This window comes from Ursus americanus, chromosome 18 (genome assembly GCF_024610735.1).
Source record: "Ursus americanus isolate L20-20 chromosome 18, mUrsAme1.1.p, whole genome shotgun sequence".
NCBI lineage: Eukaryota > Metazoa > Chordata > Mammalia > Carnivora > Ursidae > Ursus > Ursus americanus.
The window spans coordinates 49,377,139-49,390,599 of NC_142144.1; the positions used below are offsets into that span (position 1 = coordinate 49,377,139).

The 13,461-nt window shown below is 35.5% G+C and overlaps 1 protein-coding gene across 5 annotated transcripts in view; it reads right to left on the minus strand.

Annotated features, from left to right (window-relative positions):
- Positions 1-13,461, minus strand: part of CNTLN (centlein) — a 286,705-nt gene that overhangs the window by 40,682 nt on the left and 232,562 nt on the right. The window lies entirely within an intron of this gene.

Consider the following 13,461-nt stretch of genomic DNA (forward strand, 5'->3'; position numbering starts at 1 on the left):
TTGATAACCTTGACTTCAGGACTAATGTACTTAACTGGTAAAAGCCAAGCTGGAGCAGGACAGGATAACAGATGTTAGTTGTTTATTCCACTGGGTAGATCTTACCATCCTATATGGCAGCCAAAATGCTTCTCATTTAGTAACATAAATGTTAAGTCCAATTAGCAGAAGAGGCTTATTAGAGATTTAGTTCAAATAAATAGCGTGCAAACAAATTCGCTCAGTCTTATGCATCTGATTGATAGCTGACAAGTCCTCTTTGTAACGTTCACATAGAACTGCACTACACTCTTTACATTTGAATTTTTAATGACATCAACGTTTTACTAAAAGACATACTGGTAATGTTTTTATGAAATAGTGTAAAAGAAACGGTCTTAATGTTAACCCTTCTCGTTCACCAATCTGCAGTCAGCAGAATGTCACCAAGCTCTAATGGCATAACAACTCAGAGCTCCTTAAGAGGATAACTGCAGTACTATTTTATTATTCCAGAGAAGCTTATAATATGGTAGTTTAACATAAGGAACAATTAGACAAAATGGTACTGAAATCTCTCAGGGGCAAAAAATCTTTCTTAGTGAAAAATTCTAATGAGAAAGAGCAAAGATGTAGCCAACACGTACGGTAATATAAATATGGGACATAATACGTTATTTAAGTATTAACACTATATTTAAACACAACTTTTACAAACTATACCAATAACTGCTTATGTCTTGTGTATATATGTCTATATTGTTAAATACGAATATTTCAGATATTGGATTCAAAACTAGGGCTTGATATATTTGATATTAGATTATGTTTTGGTGGAATAAAGAGTATGTTTTGGTGAAAAAAAATTATTTGATTATATTTGAACTTTTTTTTAAAGATTTATTTATTTATTTGAGAGAGAGAGAGCACGAACACTTGGGGGAGGGGCAGAGGGAAAGGAGAGAGAATCCCAAGCAGGCTCTGGTTGAGCGCAGAGCCTGAGGGGTTGGACCCTTTGACAGTTGAGATGGAGACCTGAGCCGAAATCCAGAGTCAGAGGCTTAACTGACTTCCATGCAGGCACCCCTCTTTGATTATATTTGAACTTATGATTTAAAGGTGTGGTTCTATATATTTTCAGGAAATAGGCATTCATGAACTGTATCAAAGATACCTAATAATTAATATCTAAAAGCAAACTCATAATTTCCCTAAACCTGAAAATCTTCTTGGTTATCTTCCAAGCTTGAATCCATCTCCCTCCTTGTTTATTAATTGTCTATGTCCAACCAATTGTCACGATCTATAAATTATGTCATTTCTCATATTCACTCCCTCTGCCATTTTCTTAATGATATCCCACTAAGACCACTGCAAAAGCCCTTCCCCTCCCTGCAACTCTCCCTATTTTTATACAGCTTTTATACAGGTATACATCCCCATCTTTTACACAGCTTTCTAAAACAACACTGATCTGTTAATCCCTCATTCAAAAACTCAATAGAATAAAGCTCAGATGTTTGTGGTTATCATAAGGCTCTCTAAGATTTAGCTTCAATTTGTGTTTCAGCCAAACATCATCTAAGTCAAACTTGCGTGTCATACCCCAAACTCGTCTGCCATTTCTAAATCGATGACTCCACTTGGCGTTTCCTTCCGCTGAAATTTCACTCATGCTTAAAGAACAGCTTAGTATTTCCTCCTTTATGAAGCCTTCTGTTCTTTCCCTTCTTTTTCTTCAACAAGTACCTTCTCCATTCACTTAGCTCCCATAGCATGTGTCTATTCTTCAACCATGAACCTTACTAAGTCCTTGAGAGAGGACTGTGCCTTTTTCCCCAGGGTATCTAAAAACAATGCCCTCTGTAGAGTAAGAAAAGAAAGGTTCCAAAAATTGAAGTCTCCCTACTTGTAGCATGGATGGTGCTTTGAAGACACATTGATTTCAGCTCATATTTACAAATCTATTAGTTTATCACTATATAAATTAAAACAAACACTTTTGCTAGTAAAGTAATATTATCAGTGTTCACTGAAGTAGTATGCACTGGAGCATTTATCAAGCCTGAAGTTAATGCTATGCATCTAAATTAGACTTCCTAAAATGTTAATCTGGTATGACATAACTCATGGCTACGATTCTATGTGGAATCTCAGGCAACACAGAAAAACTCAACTTTGATGAGGCTCTTTTCTTCCCACGAATAGTCCCGGTAGCTTCTCTCATTTTTTAAACTTGTATGCCATTAGATTTCTGTCTATTCCTTCCACAGCAGTAGATCCTAACACTATAAATAAATCCTTCATGGAGGAAAGACCAAGTCAATAAATATAGTTCTCTAAAAGACGCGCATAGTACATTTTAACTTTAATCTGACAATAAAAAATTAATTAAATGAAGAAACACTGAAATTATGGAGACCATAACTTGTAATGGTTATGGAGCCCATGACTTGTAATTTATTAAAATATAAATCATATTTTGATTAGCCAGTATTTAAAATTTAAAATCTTTAAAATGTATTTCTAATATAGTTACACATGACCTGAAAGGCTACAGGGCATGTGTTGAAATAGAAGAAATAAACAAATCATATATTCCATCAGGTTGGAGTCCTTAATGCCTTAGAATTTTGGACAAATAATTATGGCCCTATTACTAACCTCTCTCAGTTTAAGCATTCTATTTCTTATTTGAGAAATGTTACAGATCAGACAAGAACCATAAATAACTTTCTTTTGTGTACATTTGGCTTAGCAGTGAGACTACTTGTGGTGACCTTGTTAGAAAGAGAGTGTGCGTAAAATTTACCTGTAAATTAAGATTACCCTTAAAATTGTTACTTTTCTTTTTTATCAAAAGCATGATTCCTATCTCTATATTATTATTTTACCATCGCCAAACATTTAAAAGTGTACGTCATTTATATTAAAACCATAAATAATAATAAAACACATGGAGAGTCATAATTTCTGGATTTTAGCTTTGGATCCACTACTCACCAGCTGAGTGATGCTAATTAGTGCTTGACATTGTTTCCTCATTTAAAAACAGAGATGATGCTTGTCTACCTAGCAAAGGTCATTTTGAGGGTAGAATTTAAAAAAAAAATTATGATAGCACTCCGTAAATTTTAAAGTTACGGTATTATTGTTAGCACTATCTTGTAGTAAATGCCACCATAAAGCGTATGAGAAGTATCTCAAAGGCTGAAAACCTGATTTTAAAAAAAGCTTCATGATATATATAAAATATTAAAGATATATATAAAAACATATACAGAAAATTCCTCCCTTAGAAGATATACCAATTTTTTAAAAGTCTATTTCAATTTAAAAGTTGACTTCAATGAGAATAAGTACTGAGATTTGTATTGACTTATGTGTAGTCAATTATTCTAACCAAAGGTTATAAAGTAGAACTAAACACTATAAGAGTTTAAAACTAGACCCTAGTTATTATTTATTTAAATAGAACATTGAAGAAGTCTCTGAGAAGGAAAGAACTGTCTGAGCAACTGTAAGAAGAAACAAAATATATTGGAGAATTCATTCTTCAGTAAGGAGCTCGGGGGTAGGCAGAATCCTCAGATGACCCCCAATGACCTATGCACTGTAAAATACCCTCCCCTTGTATGTGGGCGAGACCTGCAAATGTAATGGGCTATCACTCCCATGATTATATTATTTGCATATGTTATATGCAAAAAGCATTCTTTTAATTATGGTCCCCAAACACATGACTTTGAGTTGATCAAAAGCAAAATTATCCTGGCTGGTCCTGACCTAATCAGGCGAGGCCTTTACAAGAAATCCAGGGGCCCTCCTGAGGTCAGAGAGATTCTCCTGCTGGCCTTGAAGAAGTAAGTGGTCATCTTCTGGGAGAACTGTGAAGGGGATAATAAGACAAGAACCTAAGGAAGTCCTCAGAAACTGAGAATGGTCCTTGACTGACAGTCAACAAGAAAATAGGGACCTGAGTCCTATAAGCACAAGGAACTGAATTTTTCCAACATACACATGAGTTTGGAAGAAAAGCCTGAGCTCCAGAAAGGAAGGCAGCCTGGAAGACACGCTGATGTGATACTCTGTGATAACACAGCCTTGTGATACTGAGAACAGGGCTTCACTAAGCTGTGCAAAACTCATCACCCGTGGAAACTGTGACGTAGTGAGTGTATATTGTTGTTTCTAAGCTTCTAAATTTGTGGCAATTTGTTATGTAGCATGGAAAACTAATGTTGAGTCCCCATTTTAAAAAAATAAGCCTCTTAAACCTTGTTCTTATTGCCACCCTGCAGCACCTTGAGCAAGTATCCCGAGCCCCGTATAGTTTGCATAACATCCTTACTCAGATTTAATTTCTTCTTTATCCATAATTTTGTGTTAATTTTATGTCTTCAATTGCCTTCAAAAATGATCTCATTTTTATAGTAATTTTTTATTATGTTATGTCACCATACGGTATATCCTTAGTTTTTGATGTAAAGTTCCATGATTCATTATTTGTGTACAACACCCAGTGCACCATGCAATACGTGCCCTCCTTAATACCCATCACCAGTCTATCCCAATCCCCCAACCCCCTCCCCTCTGAAGCCCTCACTTGTTTCCCAGAGTCCACAGTCTCTCATGGTTCATTTCCCCTTCTGTTTACCCCCCCTTCATTCTTCCCTTCCTTCTCCTACCGATTTTCCTATTTCTTATGTTCCATAAATGAGTGAAACCATATGATAATTGTCGTTCTCTGCTTGACTTATTTCACTTAGCATAATCTCCTCCAGTCCCGTCCATGTTGCTGCAAATGTTGTGTAATCGTTCTTTCTGATGGCTGAATAATATTCCATTGTATATATGGACCACATCTTCTTAATCCAGTCATCTGTTGAAGGGCATCTCGGCTCCTTCCACGATTTAGCTATTGTGGACAATGCTGCTATGAACATTGGGGTGCATATGGCCCTTCTCTTCACTACGTCTGTATCTTTGGGGTAAACATACAGTAGTGCAATGGCTGGATCATAGGGTAGCTCAATTTTTAACTTTTCAAGGGCCCTCCACACTGTTTTCCAAAGTGGCTGTACCAACTTGCATTCCCACCAACAGTGTAAGACCTCATTTTCTATGCTAGAAATATCAATTGTCTCTGGATCTGCATCTTATAGTTTAATTGCCAAGCAAAAGCCCAAGGCCAGAAGCTTCGTTTTGCTGCTCTCAACATTAACTGTGGAACCCCATGAACCAGGTGAATAAGGCTCTTTTGACAGACTCTCCCTTGTTCTCGTGCATGACAGTTCACTCAGTTTATTCAAGAAATAAATTTCTTTTATTCTGGTCCCCAACTTAACATTTTCTGAAAGATTTTGATAGGGAATGTCTAGACTCTGAACTGACTCTGTGTCTGGCATTTATTTTTTAAATACACACAACAGAGTAGTAACTGTCCTAGCTCCGTTGTCAAGAAAAAAGTGGCAAACCTTGCCTTCAGGTAGCTACCAGTCTAAACCCTAGAAATATACAACAATGAACTACAGTAAGTGCTATAAAGAAACAAGACAGGGAGCTGATGGAAACGCTCCTGCCTTTACATCTTATCTGTAAGTGCTGTGACAGCCAGTGTACTCCCACGTACCCCTCCTGGTCTGTTTTGTCCGATGTTTCCTAGAAGCTAGGCGTAACACGAAAGGCTCCAGCTAAATCTACAGCCACCTTGCTTTCCAACTTCTGCTCTAAAGGAGGTACCTGCCCAAACAGTGGTGAGTAAACTGAGGGCAATCCTGACGACAGGAGGATCTCTTTTTCCAGCAGGGAGCCCTGGTAAACATTTTGATGTTCAAGAATGAATTATCGGAAAAACTAAAACTGGGCCCATGGAAAATATCCTAGAGTCCAAGTGAAATGAAGCAAAGGGCTTAAGAAAAAAAAAATCAGAACTGAAAAAATCATTTCCCTAATCACTCCCCCAAATAATGTATTTTTAGATACTTTAATCTTGATGTCTCCAAAGAATAAAATATTCAAATCTGACTATAGTGGATATGATGCCTGCCGCAGCATGGGAAAAGAAAACACTTGTGAGCATTCACGAGTTTAGGAGCAGTGTTCCAAGGAAAAGGACAGGGTGGCATAGCTCTTCTGATTTTCTCTCTCTTTTTTAAAGATTTTATTTTTTTATTTGAGAGAGAGAGCATGAGTAGGGGGGAGGGGCAGAGGGACAAGCGGACTCCCCACTGAGTGTGGAGCCCAATGCAGGGCTCGACATGGGGCTCAATATGGGGCTAGATTCCAGGACTCTGAGATCAAGACCTGAGCCTAAGTCAGATGCTTAACTGACTGAGCCACCCAGGTGCCTCAAGAGACTGATTCTTACCTAATGTTTTTTGCTGAACAGTAATCACTCTATAGCACTGAAAGACACTGTTCAGTTGTCCCTGTGATTTCCCACTGGAATGGAAACTTAAAGTAATGAACTATCTAAAAACTTCAGAAAACAGTTTTAGTTGGGATTGTGGGGTCTGAAACGTAGACACATGGAAATTCTAGAAAATCCAGCCTACCATGAGGCTGAATGGGTCACAGGAGCGGGGTTGCTGGGAAGCCTATGGAAAAAATAGTTGGTGGGAGAAGGATTCTTTCCAGTCCATCCTAGGGAAAAGGTTAGATGTCAAATATTGGAAAAGGTCAGTCAGTAAAACAGAGTAAAAAGTGAGGGTTAGCTCTAATCTCTAACAATAGTGGAGTCTCTGATTTTTCTTTCTCCTTGTGAAACCCAAAGGCCTTGACAGTCAAAGTAAGGAAAAACAATCATTCAATGGCAATTCTCTGTTTCCAATTACTTCACCCAAATCTTTCAGCTTAAATTCTACATAGGACTGAGAGTATGGAATGATGTCACAAGCAGAGGCAGCAGTTTAAGAATCTTATTTCTATAACTTTTAAAAATTAGTATGTAATAATTTTGTTACCAGAATTAAGGCAAAAAAGACTGGAGAGAAGGTTCTAGTTGAATAATACCTTTGTAAATTCTATAGGCAAGAACCTCCTAGAAAGTCACCATTATCTTAATATTATTTCTCCTTCCTGTGAATAAAATCAATATTCTTTCAATGGCAATACAAGTCTTCCTTGACTTATGATGGGGTAACATCCTGACAAACTCTTCATAAATTAAAACTATTATAAGCCAAAATGCATTTAATACACCTAGTCTACCGAATACCAGAGCTTAGCCTCGCATACCTAAAATGTGCTCAGGACACTTACATAAGCCTACAATTGGGCAAAATCACCTAACACAAGGCCTGTTTTATAATAACGTGTTCAGTATCTCAAATAATTTATTAAATACTGTACTGAAAGTGAAAAAGAGAATGTATGGACACCGAACAGCTGTAAGTGCATCGGTTGTTCACCCTCATGATTGCGTGGCTGACCCGGAGCTCCAGGGCTGCTCCCCTGCCCAGCGTCATGAGAGAGGACCGGACCACCTATCACTAGCCCAGGAAAAGATCAAAAATCAAAATTCAAAGTATGATTTCTGTGGAATGCAAACAGCTTTCACATCATCGTAAGTGGGAACGTGGTAAGTCAGGGGCTGTTGATACTATTCTTTTACAAGAAAAAAATCTGAAAGAAAATTCTGTATTGTCTATTTAGAAGACGAAAGCACAGTCACTTAATTAAAACGTTATATGGGCTACAAAGAAAATTACATGGGTTTCTAGGTTATTAGTAGAGTATTTTCCATACAAGTACTTATCTAAAATGATAAATAGTTCAGATTAATAACTCCTTCAAGTTAGTAACAAGTGTTATAAATTGAAAACATGAGGTTTTCATTGTGATATTTGAGATCTTCAAGAAAAAGAATTAAAAATTAAAACCACCAACCAAGAAAAAAAAAAAAGAACAAAGATCTCAGGCAGAGATGGAATTATTTATGTAACAAAATTTCTTATGAAAAATACACTGAGTTACTACATCACTCATTTATAAACTATTTTCTGACAAATGCAGTTATTAAAAGCCTACAGTATGTTTCACAAAATGTCAAGCAAATGAAGGTAATATAGAGGACTTTTTACCAATGCTTTTCCTAGTAGTTAGACTTCAGTAGCCTTTAGAGACCATTAAGTACCCTTTGGCTAATTGGCCAATGGAAGATTAATCCTCTTTTTATTCTAGCAGCACTATTTTAACACCCTTTACACTCTGTCAGTGTAGTGTCTGAATGACAAAATAATATTGTGCATGAATAATAAGCAGAAAAGTTAAATTAACATTTCATGTTTCACATGCCATACCTATGTGTCAGAAGAACTTTCTTTTTAAGTCACTGACATTCAACTTTTTAAAACAATCTCATGTTGACATCTTATTGAGGTGAATCTTCCTAATTACTGCTAATTGCCTATCAAGAAAAAAACTCTTTTCATGAAGTGCAGTTGTCTAGTACAGATGAACGTAACTCCAGTGTGCACATTAAAGACAAAGCATGACACTTAAGGTGCTACTTTGTTATAAGGTCATACTAAATATGGTTTGCAATTAACAAAGCCGTTTTTTATGGTACTGGAAATGCCAATCTGTCTTGATGTGTTCAAATTAGATTCTATCAAAGAAGTATGGATATCTGCATATGGATAAGAGATATGCTACTCTTGGTAACATTTACAGGAAGAACAATTAATTCAATGCGCTTACACTTTGTGATGTGAGTTCTAAGTGATGTCCAATTAAATAATTTTGTAAGTATGCTCGAATATGATTTCTCAAAATGAAAATCAGTACTATTATTACAAAAGCCGAATCGTTTAAAACAGTTAACCAATACTTTTCTCAAAACAGCCCCAAATACTGGAAACATTTAACATGTATCCTTTAATTTGTACTAATAGTTTTGACATTGATAGACATTTATAGTTAATATTAATCTAAGCAATAATAGCAATATAATGTGTTTCAAAATAATCAGAATAACTAAACTAATGACTTTTAACTGGATTGAAGTTAAACCACATCACTTAAACTTCTGCCCCCAAAACTATGGAAAAGGTTCCGTAAAAATTTATTATATATGAAATTTGGAAAATTAACTAATAAAATTGACTTTCCAATATTTGTGGGAAAACAAATAATATTTAATTTATTCATAGTAAGAGGAGCTCAAATATAGGTTTGTTGTTATTTCCAATCCTCTATTCTAGTTACTAAAATAAATGTCCCTTCGAAACTTACATACCGAGTATGAAATACAGAGACAGATATTCGGAACAAAAAGTATATCCAGAACAATTCATTATCATCACGATTGTAAGAATTTCTCGATGTTCAATGGTAATATTATCAGACCAGTTTCAGCCCTCCTAGACATTTGATATGCACATGGCATGCTTACTAATACCACCAAGGAAGGTGCAAGGCATTCCCATTCTGATTCCCTTCCGCGAGAGGAAATGAGAGAGAACGGAAATACATATGTCATTCCAAAGGAGAAGCTGAGCGCTGTTTTTCTAAACCCTTTTTTTCACTCTCCTTCTGCTTTCCACTGCTTAAACTCAGCCAACTCAACATGGAAGTATCTATTCCTCACTTGTCCTATATATACCTATACTCCTCAATTCTAGTCTTCCTCCACCCCTTTTGCCAATATTTATTTCAGTTATGTAAGTTGTAAGGGGACAGAAGGAAAAGAATCCACCTCAATTAAATTAGTCAAACAATGAAGAAAAAGGAAAAAAAAAACCACTTCCCAAATCACCAAAAATAATACTTGGTATTTCAGGGTGATATTAATACTATATCTAAGTAAAGAACAGCCATAAAATATCAAGTGAAGTTACAGATAGTGATTGAATTATTAGGAACAGAGGTTATCAAATTCTGGAATATCTACAGAAGTCTCATGATGACTATCTCATTCTCCTTTAATTAAACTTGGTTTTCCTACACACAGGTTTCAATACTTCTATTTGATTGTTTTTCCATCCTAGTGGGGTGATTTACTTATTGTACTGTACTGTACTGCACAAAACCCCTTTGTGAACAGGCTTAAAGAAACTAACATTCATGTATAGTACTGTTACTAACTGGAAGTGAGAATCTAGGCAATTAAAAATTGCTCATAATACTTTATATCAACTTCAAAAGGCACTGATATTCCTTAAAATAATCTTTGATTTCAAAAAATTTAAAATAGACCATGATATATTTCTGTAATTCATATTTTCAAAAGATAAAAGCATTTTCAATTAGTAAGCTGCTAAAATACATGTATGTCAACACTAAATTTATTTTAAAAACACTGGAATCGATTCACAGAAACAGTACATTATCATGCTAATCTAAAGTTACTGACTTTTGGGGAAATAAACCCAAAAGTTAAAGATCATCATTTCTAGTTCCAACTTTATATATTCAAGCCAGTAAAAGGATATATATTTCCTAAGTATATGCTAAATGTGAATAGCATCTTAATACTTACTGTAATATTTAACTGATAGGGTCAATAGTTAACAGTTGTACTACATTATTAGCTCTGAAAACAAATTACTTGGATGAAAGCCAGTCGGGGAATTTCAAAAACCCTACAACCCGTTAGAAATTTAACAGTAGCAATACTAAGTAGTCATATGATTTTGATTACATTTATAAATATACCCTATTAAAATGCTGAAGGGAAACAACTTAATAATGTTTTCTCTATTTCCTATATAAGTTTCATAAGATTTAAGAGAGTAAAAGCACGGACATTTCTTTAAAAGAATGGGCTTTTGCAAACTTTGGACCTGATAAGATAAAAGGTTACTGATAACATTTAAAATGGGACTTTTTTTAAAATAAAAAATTAACATATGTGACAATTACTAAAAAAGTCATGGCATAAAGTAGAAATGTCTTTTAAAGGAGGAAAGAAGATTTAAAAAGTTTGGACTTAAATGATATTATACAAGGTATTTCTCAGAGGTTTCATTAAAAAGCTCTTTTTTTAAAAAAGAAAAAAGCTCTTTTTATAAAACACAAAAATTTCACACAGGAACTTCTTCCATCATCCTTCACTCCATTTTCTATCTAGAATTGTCTTCTGTTTATCATATTCTTTCACATAGTAAGCCTTAACCTAACAGACTAAGCACTCAATAAATCTGTGTTATGTGAAATATGTTGATTCATATCGATCTTTAGAAAGAGGGTAGTCAGAGTAAAAGAACTCAATTAATTTTTATTAATTGAGCTGGTTTCGCTGCTTTCCTCCTGTAACAGTGGTTCTTAAAGAATACCTAGGACTTAGATATGTATTTTGGAAGTTAGTGGGGGCACTTTTGAGTGCCACGAGAGTGGCACTGACATGGGTGAGAGGCAGGAGCACCAGATACGCCAGAATGTGTACATCAGTCCTGCCCAACAGAAACTGCCCTGTATCCTGCATGACTTTCAAATTTCCTCTCAGTTACTCCTGTAGATGAAAAATATGCGTATAATGAAATGAACCAAAATCCTAACCAAAAATTACATATAAACAAAAAATATAAACATATAAACATATTTTTTTCCCTGTGGGCCAGCAATTTATAAACCATGTAAGTCAAGGAAAGATTGAAAGAGAAATCCCTTTCTTTTCTGGGATCTAAGCTATAAGGATGTCACCATATGGCCAGGGACACATGAAAAAGATGGTCAGAGAGGAAGAGCTGTGAGATAAGCACAAACACTGAAGACATAAGTGTCCAGTTTCGGGTACCACTACTCTTCCCAAGGCTGTTCTCTTCAGTTCGTCCTTTGATTTGATGAGCTTTTTTTTTTTTCTTATATTAGTTTGAGTTTAGTTTCTGATATTTGCTAGCAAGAGAGTTCCGCTGATAAAACCATCTAAGAAAAGTCCAACAAGATCTTTCCTGTTATTCTATTTTTAATTCCTCTACGGCATCCTACATTGTGAAACAACTCTTCTCTTTTTCTCATAACAAATTTTCCCTCCCCTGTTTCTGTATCACACTACCCTCCTACTTCTGATTCCTCTGCTGTCCGTATATAAGATACTCCTCCCAGGGGCACCTGGGTGGCTCAGTCATTAAGTGTCTGCCTTCGGATCAGGGCATGATCCCAGGGTCCTGGGATCGAGCCCCACATTGGGCTCCCTGCTCTGCTGGGAAGCCTGCGTCTGTCTCTCCCAATCCCCCTGCTTGCGTTCCCTCTCTTGCTGGCTGTCTCTCTGTCAAATAAATAAATAAAATCTTAAAATAAAAAAAAAAAGATACTCCCCCCAAATTATTATCCTACTGCAAAGATGTGTTCTACCTCCACCACTCTTTCTTTGGAATAATGACATCAATAGGTTTCTTCATTTTTTATGATATATATCAAATATGCAGTAGATACACAAAGAAAAATATAATGAACACCCACTCGAGTATCAACCATTCAACAAAGACACTGTATTGCCAACAGAGTTGAAGACTATGAACCTATCTCCTCTGACTCACGAGAAATAATCATTATCTGAACACCTTTGGTGTTTATCATTGCTTTACATTTCTTTATACGTTTAATACACATAGGTGTATTTCCAAAACAAACATATAGTGATTTTAAGACATTCCCTTTTCACATTTTAACATCACTGAAGTTGGGATGCATCTTCCATTCCTGGATACCATATAATTCCTGCTATTACTTAAAGAATATTTCTTTTTTAAGACTGCATATTGTTGATCACTGGTGCATACAAATATCATCTTAGCATATATTGACTTTATATCCAGCAATCTTGCTGAAATCTATTATTAATTTGTCTTGAGATTCTGTGCAGACAGCATAGTGTTTGAAACTAAGGATGCTTTTGCTTCTTCATTTCTAACACTTTTAACTTTCATTTCTTTTTCTTAGTGCTTGTGCCCTCTAGTACAATGTCCAAGACAAGCAATGATAGCAGACATAAATGTCTTTTTCCTGATGTTAAAAGGAACAGTGTTTACTTCCACCATTAAGTATGGCTGTTTTAGGTTTTTGGTACATACTTTTTTAACAGAATAAGAAAGTTATCTGCTGTATGTAGTTTACTAAGAGAATTTTATCAAGAACAGGTATTTCCTTGTATCAAAATACCATCTTCAGGTTTTTCATTGTTGTAAAAATCACATAACACAAGATTTATCCTCTTAATCAATCTGTAAGCATATCGCATAGTATTTAACCATCCCTCTCAGCATGCTTTCACTGCATCCATACATTTTACATTGTGTTTTTGTTTCATTTGTCTCATGGTATTTTCTAATTTCCCTGGTGACTTCTTCTTTGACCCACTGGTTAAGAGTGTGTTGTTTAACTTCCATATATTTGTGGGTTTTACAGTTTTCCTTCTGCTATTGATTTCTAGTTTTAGTCCATTGTGGTCAGAAAAGACACTTTGTATGGTTTCAATTTTCTTGAATTTAAGACTCATTTTGTGGCATAACATGTGGTCTATTCCTGCAGAATGTTCCA